Source organism: Panthera uncia (assembly GCF_023721935.1).
Source record: "Panthera uncia isolate 11264 chromosome A1 unlocalized genomic scaffold, Puncia_PCG_1.0 HiC_scaffold_17, whole genome shotgun sequence".
In the NCBI taxonomy this organism is placed as follows: domain Eukaryota; kingdom Metazoa; phylum Chordata; class Mammalia; order Carnivora; family Felidae; genus Panthera; species Panthera uncia.
Window position 1 is genome coordinate 4,988,854 of NW_026057577.1, and position 12,749 is coordinate 5,001,602.

The window sequence follows — 12,749 nt, forward strand, 5'->3', positions numbered from 1 at the left end:
CTTGAGCTCAGGCATGAGACCTAGAAGTGCACGAAGTGACCCCTGCCATGTCCCCATGCTCTGAGGCAGGATGCCCTGACCCCGGGATGGGAACTGGGGGTGCAGGTCGCTGAAGCTCACAGGTGCCTTCTCCCCAGAGGCCTTGCTGCCCGCATGGAGCCTGTCTGTGCCTTGCGGACCTTTGTGGTTCCTCCAGCCCATACTCTCACTGGTCACAGCACACCAGTTGGTCCTCCTGGCTCAGTGTCCCCAGGCATGTGCTGTGCAACATGTGTATGGACTCAATCTGGTGGGAACACGCCTTGGGCTCTGCTCACTGACACCCTGGGCTTCTGGGACACTTGTAGCCTGGCTCTCCTGCAGCTCAGGGCTCAGCCCCAGCAGCCCATTGGTGGCATGCTAGCCCAGAACACCCTGGGGTGTCCTCCCAGGGTGCTGGCCAGCCCCTTGCGCCCACTGCACCTGAGTGTGAAGAGGATGGTTCTTCCCGCTCTGTGTCCTTCATGGCTTTACCCTCCAGGGTCTTTTGCAGGGATTCGTTTCTCCCACCTGCCTGCCTACTCCCCTCCGTGCCCCATGCCCTCTGCTTTGGCATCCCTGCAGGCTTGCTGGGCTCCTGCCTGGGCCTCCTTTGGGCCTGGTTCCTAAGTCTCAGCACCTTGGCCTCCTGCCCTTGGGGAGCTGACCAGGAAGGGCAAGGCTGGTGCTGCTCCGTCAGGAACGTGGGTCTGGGGTTCTTAGGGCAAGGATCAACTCTGCCCTGTACAGGCTCTGCCCTTGGCAGGGTACATGCCTATCCCCCCAGCACGCTCTGGCCCCCCAAGCCCAGGCAGGGCCAAGGAGAGGCCATGCTGCGGTGTGTGCAGGGCAGGGGAAGGGAGGGGCCTTGGAAGTCATTACCCTAGGTTGTCCCCAGAGGAGCCTGACCTGCTGTGTCATTGCTGGGTCCATCCAGCTTCTAGGAGCACCTGCCTGAGCACCTTACCCTGCAGAAAGCTGCCAGGAGCCAGCCCAGTGGCCACCATGCCCTTGAGGGGGCTTTTGAAGGGCAGCAGTAAGAGGGATGGGACATGATGTGGGGTGTAAGTGTCTGAGAATACTGGAGCCCCTGGCTCCTGTGGGTCACTGGGGTGCAGAGGCTTGCTTCTTGTGATGCTCATGTCAGAGGACCGGAGCCCCACCCGTGTCTAGTTGGGCACCTCTCCTTCCTGAGGGCTGAGGGTCTGGGTGTGCCTAGAGCCCGGATGTGGCATCACCTGTGTGGGGACATTGAGATGTGTCTGAGCACAGAACAGGCAGGAGGTCAGGACCAGTCGGACCCTGGGTGGAACAGCTGAAATGGGGGTTGGGGGGACCTGAGAACAGGTGACTGACTCTGAAGGTCAGGGCCTTGGCTCAGATCAGAGGGTCAGAGCTGCAGGGGAACCAGGAGCCGGCTCTGGGCCTCCCCTGGGTTCGACCGGGAGCTCCTCAGTGGCCCAGGAGTTCCTGGAGACCCTACTGGGACCTGCAGGGCCATCTGTACATGCTGCAGGAGAGCAGGGAATGAGCCAGGACCCTCTCCCAGAGGCCACAGGGCCATTGTGGGGTTGACTCACTGCAGCTTTGGGCGGCAGTGGGTGGGGGTACTGGAGCAGCAGTACATGCTCCAGCTGGGTAAGCAGACACAGGAGTGGGTGGGGCAGAGTGTTGGATGTGGTCCCCTTGTGGCCTGGGTTCCTGTACCCCTCCCTGCCCTGTCCATCTGTGCCCTTGGCCCACCCTTGTGCTGGGCTGGCCTGAAGGTGCGTGTGCGTGTGCGTGTGTGTGTGTGTGTGTGTCTGTCTGTCTCTCACCTCGGGCGTGGCCCTCACCCTGGCATCTCTGTACCCAGGCTAACGGGCAGTGAGCCCCTGACCATTCTCCCGCTGACCCTGGAGCCGGAGGCCGTCGCCCAGGCACACTACAAGGCCTGCGACCGGCTGAAGCTGGAACGCAAGCAAAGGCGCATGTGCCGCAGAGACCCGGGGGTGGCCGAGACACTGGTGGAGGCGGTGAGCATGAGCGCACTTGAATGCCAGTACCAGTTCCGGTTCGAGCGCTGGAACTGTACCTTGGAGGGCCGCTACCGGGCCAGCTTGCTCAAGCGAGGTGAGTGCATTAGAGGTAGGACCTTCTGAGCAGGTCTGCACCCCTAGGACATCGTCCCTTCGCTGGGTCCCAGGGCACCTGGGGGTAGGGTGCGGAGATGGGGGGTTGCTCTGTGTGGCTCGTCCTCCGCTCCATCCACCCCTACATGCTGACTGGTCCCTTGTCCCCCACTACCGCACCCGCCTGTAGCTCCACCTTCCTCCCCACACTGCCCTAACAGCCAGGCCCCTCCCTCCTGCCCCGCCCCTCCTGGGGAACAGTAGCTGGCAGCACCGGGCGCATTTGGGCAGCTTTGACAGGGTGCAAGGCAGCTCTGATGGCTGTTGCCACATGGTGGTGACCAAGGCCCAGCGGCTGGGCATGAGGGGCAGAGGTCCAGCTGGTGCTCCGAACAGGGAGCCTGCCTTCTCCTCTCTCCTTGCGCTCTGATCTGAGACTTTCAACAGCCTTGTTTAAAAACTGAGGACCTGAGGGGCAGGGCAGGGCTCGCCAAGTCCCGGAGAGAATCTGGTGGGTCGGAGACGCAGTCTCTGATCCCTGGGCAGAGCCTAAATCTCCATGCACTTGGAATTCTCTCTACCCCGACACATCATGTGCCTGGAGCACATAGGAGCGCCTCGTACCCCCGGGGGCACATGGCGGTCCAGGCAGGGATGCCCCCCACCCGCGGTGCGCACCCGCAAGGATCCTGACTGCAGACCCCGCATGCTGTCAGCATTCGGGGCTCCAGCAGCACCTGAGTGAGGTGGGGGTTGCTCCTGCCTGCTCACCCATCCGCCCTCCCTGCGCCCTCACAGGCTTCAAGGAGACCGCCTTCCTCTACGCCATCTCCTCGGCCGGCCTGACGCATGCGCTGGCCAAGGCGTGCAGCGCAGGCCGCATGGAGCGCTGCACGTGTGATGAGGCCCCCGACCTGGAGAACCGGGAGGCCTGGCAGTGGGGCGGCTGTGGGGACAACCTCAAGTACAGCAGCAAGTTTGTCAAGGAGTTCCTGGGCCGCCGCTCAAGCAAGGACCTGCGAGCCCGCGTGGACTTCCACAACAACCTCGTGGGTGTGAAGGCAAGCGGGGCGGGGCGCGGGGCAGGGCATGGGGCCAGGGGCGAGGACTCGGGGTGGGGAGTGGGCATGGGCGGGGTGCAGGGCGTGGCATGGATGTGGGGAGTGGCATAGGTGTGGGCGGGGCATGGGAATCAGACATAAGCATGGGCGGGGCGAGGGGGGGCATGGACATGGGGCGGGGTGAGGGTGGGGCATGGGGCCAGGCACAGTCCTGGGCGGGGCCAGGGGCCTGGACTCGGGGTAGGGTGTGGGCATGGGCGGGGTACAGGGCGGGACGAGGGGGTATGGGGTGGAGCATAGGTATGGGCAGGGCATGGGACCAGGCACAGACTTGGTGGGGGCAAGGGGTGGAGCATATGGGTGGGGTGGAGCATGGGGGCGGGGCATGGGAGCAGCCGCTAGTGCTCAGGACCCGCAAAAGTGGGGGACAGGGCTGGGGGCTAGGAGGAGGTGCAGTATTGCCGCCTCCGGGTCTGTGTTCCCGGCATGTGGTGCCAGCCGGGGCCCTGGAGTCTCCTTACCTTTGAGTGTCGTTTTCTTACGGAGATACTGGTTGTTGTGGAGGGGGCGGGGGACAGACTTGTAAGGTCTTTAGCTAGGCCCTTCTGGGGGCTGCTGGCTGCAGGCTGGCTGGACCTGGGGGTACCTGGCTCCCGGCCATCCTTCACCCTCCCTGTAGCCCCTTAGCTCCTGGGCCCACACCAGTGGAGGAGGCATGAGTGCTGTCAGCTTCACTGAAGACAGAGCACCCCGTCCCCTTAGTCCTCACACAATGCGGACCACCAAGGGCCCCCCGAGGCTCTGCTCGGCCTGGGGATGGTCAGGGGCTCTGCGTGCTCACCAGGCAGCCCCCAGGATGTGGAGCCCCAGCCTGGGAGGGGGCCAGGTAATTAGAGCCAGCCCTGATCTGAGCCCCTCTTTATTGAGAAACCAGACTTCTGAGTCTTGCACTTATTAAAGAATCAATTTCCCCCTTTTTATTCGGAGCCCTTGTCCCTCCTTCTGCCCTCTGCAGAGGGGTGCGGGCAGATTAAATCCCCAAGGCAAGGCTATTTCTTTTCTTTTGCATTCTCTCCTTTGTAAGCTATTAATGAAAAGTCAGAATATGGAAAGTGCTCCATTAGCTCTGCCGGGCCTGGGTAAGCAGCGTTTTAATTAAATTTGTCCAGGTTTCTCAGCAGAGTGTCATTAAATGTGACTCTTCTATTGCCGGGCCAGAGGGCAGCCACATTTCGTAATCCCCCTCAAGCCAGCCAGCCCTCCCTGAGGGCAGCATGGGAGTTCAGGCCTATCCTGGGATGGGGCCCACTAGAGAGGGCCTCCTCCGCTCTCTGCTGCCAGGGACCCCAGTGTGGGTGGTCAGGCAGGAGGCCCCTTAGGGCAGCTCTGTGCGTGTGTGTGGAAGTGGGGGTACCGTCCCTCCCCTCTGGGGCTGACCTGGAAGATCCGGGGGCCAGTTCTGCCAACTGGGCCAGCTAACTCGTTTCTCCTCACTTCTCCAGGAAGTAGGCTAGTAGGCTGCTGAGCCCAGACTGGGGGGTCCTGTTGGGGCATTGACAGCAGGGCTAGAGGGGAGGCTTGCTCAGTCCCTTCAGAGGGGAGCCCTGGATGCAAGGAGGGAATGTCTCCACGGGGCCACAGGTGCTGCAGTGGCCACTCTGGAGGCCATGGTACTGGATGTAGGGCTTCTGTCTGGGGACATCTGTGGCTTGGAGGTGGAGGGACAGGTGCAAGAGCCAGGAAGCCTGGGTGATGGGTAGTGGTGGTCCCCCAGGCTGGGCTTGGATCCGGGGGAGCTGTGTGGTCGAGCCCCTCTGGGGGTCATCTGCAGGGGCTGTGCCCAGCCTCTCAGTGTGGCCCTCATGCTCAGCCCCCTCCCCTACCAGGTAATCAAGGCCGGGGTGGAGACCACATGCAAGTGCCACGGCGTGTCAGGCTCCTGTACTGTGCGGACGTGCTGGCGGCAGCTGGCACCCTTCCACGAGGTGGGCAAGCGCCTGAAACACAAGTACGAGACAGCACTCAAGGTGGGCAGCACCACCAACGAGGCCACCGGGGAGGCCGGTGCCATCTCGCCGCCTCGGGGCCGGGCTGCAGGGACAGGAGGCAGCGACCCGCTGCCCCGCACGCCAGAGCTTGTGCACCTGGACGACTCGCCCAGTTTCTGCTTGGCCAGCCGCTTCTCCCCGGGCACCGCCGGCCGAAGGTGCCACCGGGAGAAGAACTGCGAGAGCATCTGCTGTGGGCGTGGCCACAACACCCAGAGCCGGGTGGTGACACGGCCCTGCCAGTGCCAGGTGCGCTGGTGCTGCTACGTGGAGTGCAGGCAGTGCACCCAACGTGAGGAGGTCTACACCTGCAAAGGCTGAGCCCCGGGGCCGGCCAGGCTGCTGCAGGGGGAAGAGGCCGTGCACCCAGTGTGAGGGGTCTACACTGCAAGGGTTGAGTCCCTGGGATGGGGCCCCCAGCACACTTGGCACATGGTGATGAGAGCCCGGGGATTGGCTGGGTTTGCTGTCCCTGCCTCTTTGTCCGTACTCTCAAAGACCCAGAGGCGGGAGGTGGCCCTGGTCTGGCCCCTGCATCCCCTCTGTCCGTGCCCCACCCCCACCCCCATGACCTGAGAGCGTGGCACCATGCTTTCCAAGCTGTGTCCGTCCCTGAGAGGCCAGTTCCTGCGAGCGGCACCCTTCCCTGCTCTGGGCTCCCTCTGAGGAGCACCGGGTGCACCTTCGCGGCCATACAGGGTCTCTGTGTGGCCGCCTGTGGGCTGTCCTGCTCCAGCACTGGCTTAGAGAGTCAAACCACTAGGAGAGAGACAGCCCGGCCACCTAGCCGCGGGGGTCACTGCTGTCCCCTCTGACATGGAGCACTTCTCTTGGGAGTGATGTTGGTGACTGTTAAATTATTTTTATTTAACTAATATATAATAATTATTATTTCCATCCCTGCCTTGCCTCAGGCTTGTGGCTCCCCCTCCTCTTGGTGGTGCCCAGTCTGGAGGGTCCCCTTCGTCCCTCCCCTCTACGCCCCCTCCTAACCTCTTTGCCTGATCTGCTTTGTCGTTTGAAACCACTAAATCAAGAGGGATGTTGCTGTTGTTGTTTTTAAAGTAATAAAGCAGGTTGTGTGTGGACACTGCCCTCAGGGCTTCTGGAAGCCAGGCCCCTATACCCAGCTGCCCCCAGTGAGACTGTCCTGGGAAGTGGGTGGACCCCACTCTGGGAGACTTTGGCACGCACCCCAGCCACTTTGGTGTAGGTTTTAAGGCCTGGGGTGGCAGCCAGTGGCCTGCCCTCCCCCCAGGGGTGGGCACAGCAGAGGGGAGGGGCCAGCCCCTTGAAGGGTTCATTTCCTAGCTTGCTTTGTGTTACTGCGGGAGGAGGCAGACGTGAGGACGCATGTGGATGGAGAGAATCTGGGACTAGGATTTGGCAAAAGGCGGGCTGTTCTCTCTGGCCACTCTGTTGTCTTTGCAGGGAAGGAAAATGGATGGGCTACACTGACCTGGCTTGGTTTGAGTGTGTGTGCACATGCGTGCATATGTGCAAGACTGTACGTATGTGTAGTGTGCTTGCATAAGTGTGTTTGGTTTTGTGTGTATACGTGTGCACAAGCACACGTGTGTGTGAAGTATGTGTGCATTTATGTGCATGCATGCGTGAACACGCTTGCAGGTTTATGCGTGAGCACGTGCGTGAGCAAGTCTGAAGTGTGTGCATGCATGAGACTGTGTCAGCATATGTATGTGTCTGCAGAAGTGTGCATGTGAGCACAGGGGGCTTGTATGACACATGCATCTGTGCTGTGTGTGTGTGTGTGTGTGTGAGCATGTGCATGTAGCTACGCATGCATGCTATATATGTGATGTGCATGTGTGATGTGCATGCATGCATGCATGCATGTGGGTGAATGTGTAGCCACATGTATCTGTGGTGTGTGTGCCTGTTCTGGCTGTGTTGATGGTCAGTGGTCAGCTGGGGCGTGGCCTCCGCTCAGTGCCCTCCCTCAGCATGAGGCTGTCCTTCCCACTTTGGTGTGAATGGCAGCCTTGGCTCCTAGATCCTTTGGCTCTGGGCCTGCCCTGCTCAGGCTCTGTGGCTGTGCTCTGGGTGGGTACAGAGCTGGGTGGCGGTGCAGACACAGGAACTACTGAGTGAGGGGGTTCCTTGGAGTTCCGTGGGCTCCAGGAACCCTGGGGACTGTGTTTTTAAAAGAAAACCTATTTATGTTGATGTGGGTCTCTTGGTCCCTGTTCTATAGTGTAAATAGTGAAGTCTATTCTGTGGTTCAGAGAACATCCCGTGAATGCCTGCATGCTGAGAGGGTGGGGGCCAGGGGCCCAGAGTGGGTGCAGCCACACCCCCGTGACAAGACTGGAGCTCAGTCACTTCTGGGTCTGGAAAGGCAGCAAGTCGGAGGAAGGATATTTTGTTAACCAGATACCACATTTAGCTCTATGTCATAATATAAAGGGAAGTATTTTTTTAAACAAGGCAGACTGAAAACGTCTGCTGGCTGGTCTGTTTATATATAAACATATATCAGAATATCTTGCTAAGCAAACTCCTCCTGACTGATCCTCTGGTCAGTGTGCTGCTCTTCGTGCAGGAGAGCCTCTAGAAGAAACTGTGCCCAGGGGTCAGCCTCTCTGGGACGGGGCAGGGGGCGGGCCACAGGGCTCAGCCATGCTGAGGGCCAGGCGGGTCCCGGCCACCTGCTCCCTGCCAGCCACACACATGTGGACTCCTGGCTCGGTTTGGGAGGTCCGGGTAGGCTAGGGGGAGAGGGGCATTCACACACGAGAACCCTCGTGCGAGCCTATCGATTTCTCTACCTCATCTGTATAGCGAGTAGGTGTGTACTCGAGTGACTTGGAGAATGTATTTATTTAACGGCTTTGTGTAACAGAACAGAAACGAAATGGACACTAAATAAATGTATTTTAAATTATAGCCCCATCTGAGTCTGCTGCCTTCAGAGGGGTTCTGGAGGGCCGGAGGGAGGAGGAGGGCCTGAGGCAGGAGGACCTGAGGGAGGAGGAGGGCCTGAAGGAGGAGGAAGACCTGAGGGAGGAGGGGGGGCTGAGGGGGGAGGAGGGCCTGAGGGAGGAGAAGGGCCTGAGGGGGAGGAGGGCCTTAGGGAAGAGGAGGGCCGGAAGGAGGAGGAGAGTCTGAGGGAGGAGGAGGGCCTGAGGGAGAAGGAGGACCTAAGGCAGGAGGAGGGCCTGAGGGAGGAGGAGGGCCTGAGGGAGGAGGGTGAGGGGAGGAGGGCCTGGGGGAGGAGGGTTTGGGAGAGGATAGGGGCCTGGGGGTGAGCCTGAGGGGGAGGAGGGCTTGGGGGAGGTGGAGGGCCTGGAGGAGGAGGAAAACTTGAGGGAGGAGGGCCTGGGGGAGCAGGGGGGCCTGGGGGAGGAGGGCCTGGAGGAGGAAGGCATGGGCGTCGGCCCCAGGGGGAGGAGGGCCTGTGGCGTGGAGGGGGGCCTTGGGGAGGAGGACCTGAGGGGGGCCCAAGGAGGTACAGGCTTTAGGGAGCAGGAAGGCCTGGAAGGCTCAGCACGGCCCAGCTGGCTCCAGAGGGGAGGGCGCTGTCTCCCTGTTCATGGTGGTGAGGCTCCAGCCACACTGTGCAGGGGCCCCATCTGAGGTCCCAGGGATCTGCTGACGGGCTTGTGTCCTGCTCCTTCCAGCTCAGCCTCCGCTCCCAGCATGCCCTCTAGCCTGGCTCTCAGTGGTGGTGGGGGGCCGTGTGAGCCTGGAGACCCTAGTCTGCAGCAGTGGGCTGGTCAAGGTCCCATCCCACTTCCCACTGGAGCAAACGACCACACGGGGGTCTCCCAGATCTAGAAGCCAGAAGATCAAGCTGTGGGCCTCAGAGACTCTGGGGAGGGTCCTTCTTGCCTCTCCCAGGTGCTGGTGCCCCAGGCAGTCCTGGGCTTCTGGGCACTGCACCCCAATCTCCACTTCTGTCTCTTTCCCTTCTTTCCCTTTCGGACACCTGTCATGGGACGTGGGACGTGAGACCCACCAGACTACGCAGGATGCTCTCGTCTTGGGATTGCTAATCAAGGCTGCAAAGACCCCACCTCCAAATAAGGTCATAGCCTGAGGTTAAGGTGGATGTGAACTGGGTTGGGTGGGTGGGGGGCACCTGAGAAACCGGGGACCCTGATGGGGGAAGGAGTGAGCTGTCCGTCATGTGGGGCTGGGCTGGGCAGGGCAGAGCATACCCCTTCTCCTTCTGGGGTGACTCTTCCCTCCTCACCCAAGACCCACGACCTTTGGGGGGCAGTGAGGAGAGCCCTTGAGCTGCCGGGGGACAGGCCCACCCCTCCATGCCCCTGCCCCTGCCATCCTTTCCCTGCTCTGTGGGGTAGTGACCCAGTGTGTCTGAGAGCCCCAGCTGCTGGGTCTCTCACATGGGCCCCTCTATCTGCATGTCCACCTGCTGGGTCTGGGGACTTCCAGGCATAGCACATCCTCCCTCAAAGTGGTCCCCAGGCCCCTGCCCCTCTGCTGGCCTGTCTTCTCTTGAGCCTACCTGTGTGACTCCGTAGCTGTGACATGCCTTGCAGGACCCCTGGGGCCAACCTGTGTGACCCCGTAGCTGTGACATGCCTTGTAGGACCCTGTGGCCCCTTTCCTGGAGGTTGCCTCCCTGCAGCCTCAGTTTTTATCTGTGACCCCAGACCCTCCAGGAGAGGGGTTGGCACAGAGCAATGTGGGATTATCTGCCTAAGCCTGGTGCTGGAGCAGAGGGTTGTGGCACCTCCTCTCTGTCCCATGGACACTGCCACTAAGAAGGTAAGGGGCAGCTCCTGGTGCCAGACCTTCCTCCAGGCTGAAGATGGGGCCCCTCAGCTGGCCACTGGGTTCTGTGGTGAGGGATGGGGAGGGTACAGGGTGGAGGGAACCTGGGGGGCCCATGGGAGCGGTTCCTCCTCACTGCACAGGGTGGAAACTAGGGCCTCCTGCCCAAACACTGATACTGAGGTACGGGCAGGGGCTCAGGCCTGGGCGGGCAGGGGCTGCAAGTGGCCCAGGCCAGGGAGCAGGAGGGAGGACAGGGCTCGTGGGGCAGGATGGGCTTCACAGGCCACTGTGCACTGCCTTGCACCAGGACTTACCCTCCTCTCGCCTGGGGTGCACAGCCACCTGCCAGGAGCCCTCTCTGGACACCTGGGTCTCCCCTCTGTCCTGGGCTCTGTGTACGGTGGATATGCTCTGTGCATCTGGCCTGTGTCTGCATGTGTACGTGTGTGTGTGTGGATGGGCTGTGTCCATGCATCTGTCTGTGCATGGGTGTGTATGTGTGCCTGTGTGTCTGTTCACATGTGTGTGTCCACACGTGTGTATGTGTGTATCTGGGTTGTGTGTGTGTGGGCATGTGTGAGCACCGTGAAGACGAAGTGCTGGGCTGTCACTCTCCTCCTTTTCAGCCACCCGCCTTGCCTGCTGAGTGGCCACTGGGGCCTTTCCCGCCCCATCTCTAGCCTCCTCCAGCTGATGACCTCCTGCTGGTCCTGCCTAGAGCCTGAGATAGAGGGCCTGCCCAGTGTGACTGTGGCAGCCAGGTGGGTAGAGACACCGCAGGGGCTGCAAGGTACTTCCTGCCCTCCTGGGGCAGGCAGGAAGCCTGGGAACTTCCAGAGTTCAGGGCATCCCTGTGGCTTGCTGGCAGGGCCACCTGGGGTGAGGAGGGCAAAGCAGAGGAACCCCACAGGACTCAGGGCTCCGGCTGGGAGGCTGCTCAAAGCCACTCCCAGCCCACTGGCCCTGGTGCTATTCACAGGTGGGGAGACAGCTCAGAACACACAGGTGGCCACAGGCAAGTCGGGCGGCAGCCCAGCCTGGCCCTATGGGGCGGGGGTAGGCGCGGGAGGCAGGAGATGGCTGCGGGATTAGGTAAGAAGGCACGGTTAGGTAATGTCTCAGACGGGAAAGGTATCCAGCTGGATCCTGCCTGCTTTCCATGCTGACTTCAGAGACAGGATGAGGTGGAAAAGTGGATGGAGGAGAAGGAAGAGTGAGGAAGACAAGAAGCAGAGGGAGGGGAAGGAGGGAGGAGGCAGAGGAGGAGGGAGGAGCAGGAGGGGGAGGAGGAGGAAGAGGAGGAAGGGGAGAGAGGAAGGAGGAGGAGAGGGAGGAGGGAGAGGGGAGGAGAGGAAGGGTGGAAAGGCAAGCTAGTACCTGGACAGGCCACAGCAGGGCCGCAGGTCACCTCACTGTGGGACCTGGGGAGGGGGCCCCAGGACCACTGGGACCATGGGAGGCAATGCTTGCTGCCAGTGGGGCCGGGCCAGGCTGCACAAAGCAGGTGCTCAGGGAGCAGTCACTGAGGAATGGGAGAAGGAAGGCACCAGGAGGACTGAGAGCCCAGCGCACAGAGGGACTGGAAGCTTGGAGGTGGTGAGCAGGCAGTGGTCACCCTGGCCCTATCCCAGGGGGCACACAGCCCCAGCAGGGCCCTGTTCTGGGGGGGATCCCTGAGTCCATGGCCTGAGTGAACTCCACCCTCCTGAGACGGCCTGCAGCATGATGGGCTGGTGTGCTAGTGCCCTGGACGTCCTGCGGCTCGGCCTCCTCCATCTGCTGCCTCCACCCCACCTGGGCTGCCCCTGCCCCTCCCCCTGCCTGGCTGCTGTGCTCCATCTGGAAGCAGCCCTGTCCTCTGAGACCCTCCCCACTCACTGCCCAGGGGTTTCTCTCCTGGGATAGGACCCCATCAGCCCACTGTACAGCACACAGGTCATGGGGTGACACCCAGGCAGGACAGACACTGGGCAGAGCAGGGATGGGACAGTGTGCCTGGGGACCTCTGCTGCCTGAGCTCCTAGGCAGAAGGAGACCTCAGCCTGGGCACAGGTGTTCTGGTTCTGCACGATCTTGGCTCTGCCTGGCACCTGGGCCTTGGTTTCCCTACGCATACCTTGGAGGTGAGGCTGGTGAGGCGGATGGTCATGGCTGCTTCATGACAGCCTGGGATTCTGCATTGGGCCAGGCCCAGAGGCCAAGTGTGAGGTGGAGCTGTGGGTTCAGGGTCACCTTCATGTCCTGGACCAGCATTGCCCCTTGGACAGAGTGGAGGAGGGGTCTAGCAAGTTGCCATGGAAACAAGACCAAACAAATAGTTCCCCCCCACACCCCCCCCCACAACAGGCCTGCAGGGCCCCCGTGGCAATGACCTCATCTGCCCACCAACTCTGTGCTGTGGGGGGTCCTGGGCTGGCAGGGGAGCTGCAGCATCCCATGTTTGTGTTGGGCCCTTGTCCATGGAAACGGCTGGGACTTGGGGGTGGTGGTGGTGTGCAGAGCCCAGAGGCTCCTGCTGTGGTTATTAGCTGGGCAGAGAGGGGAGGGGGAGGAGGAGGGCAGGAGGGGATAGGAGGAGAGGGAGGGAAAGGAAGGGGGGGAGGGGAAGAGGAAGGAGAGGGGAAGAGAGGGCAAAACGGAGGTGGGGAATGAAAGAGAGGGGTCAGGGAAGGGAAGAGGAGGGAGGAGGGGAAGGGAAAGAGAGGGGCAGGGGAGGGTAGAGGAGGGAGAGGGAGGGGAAGAGGGGA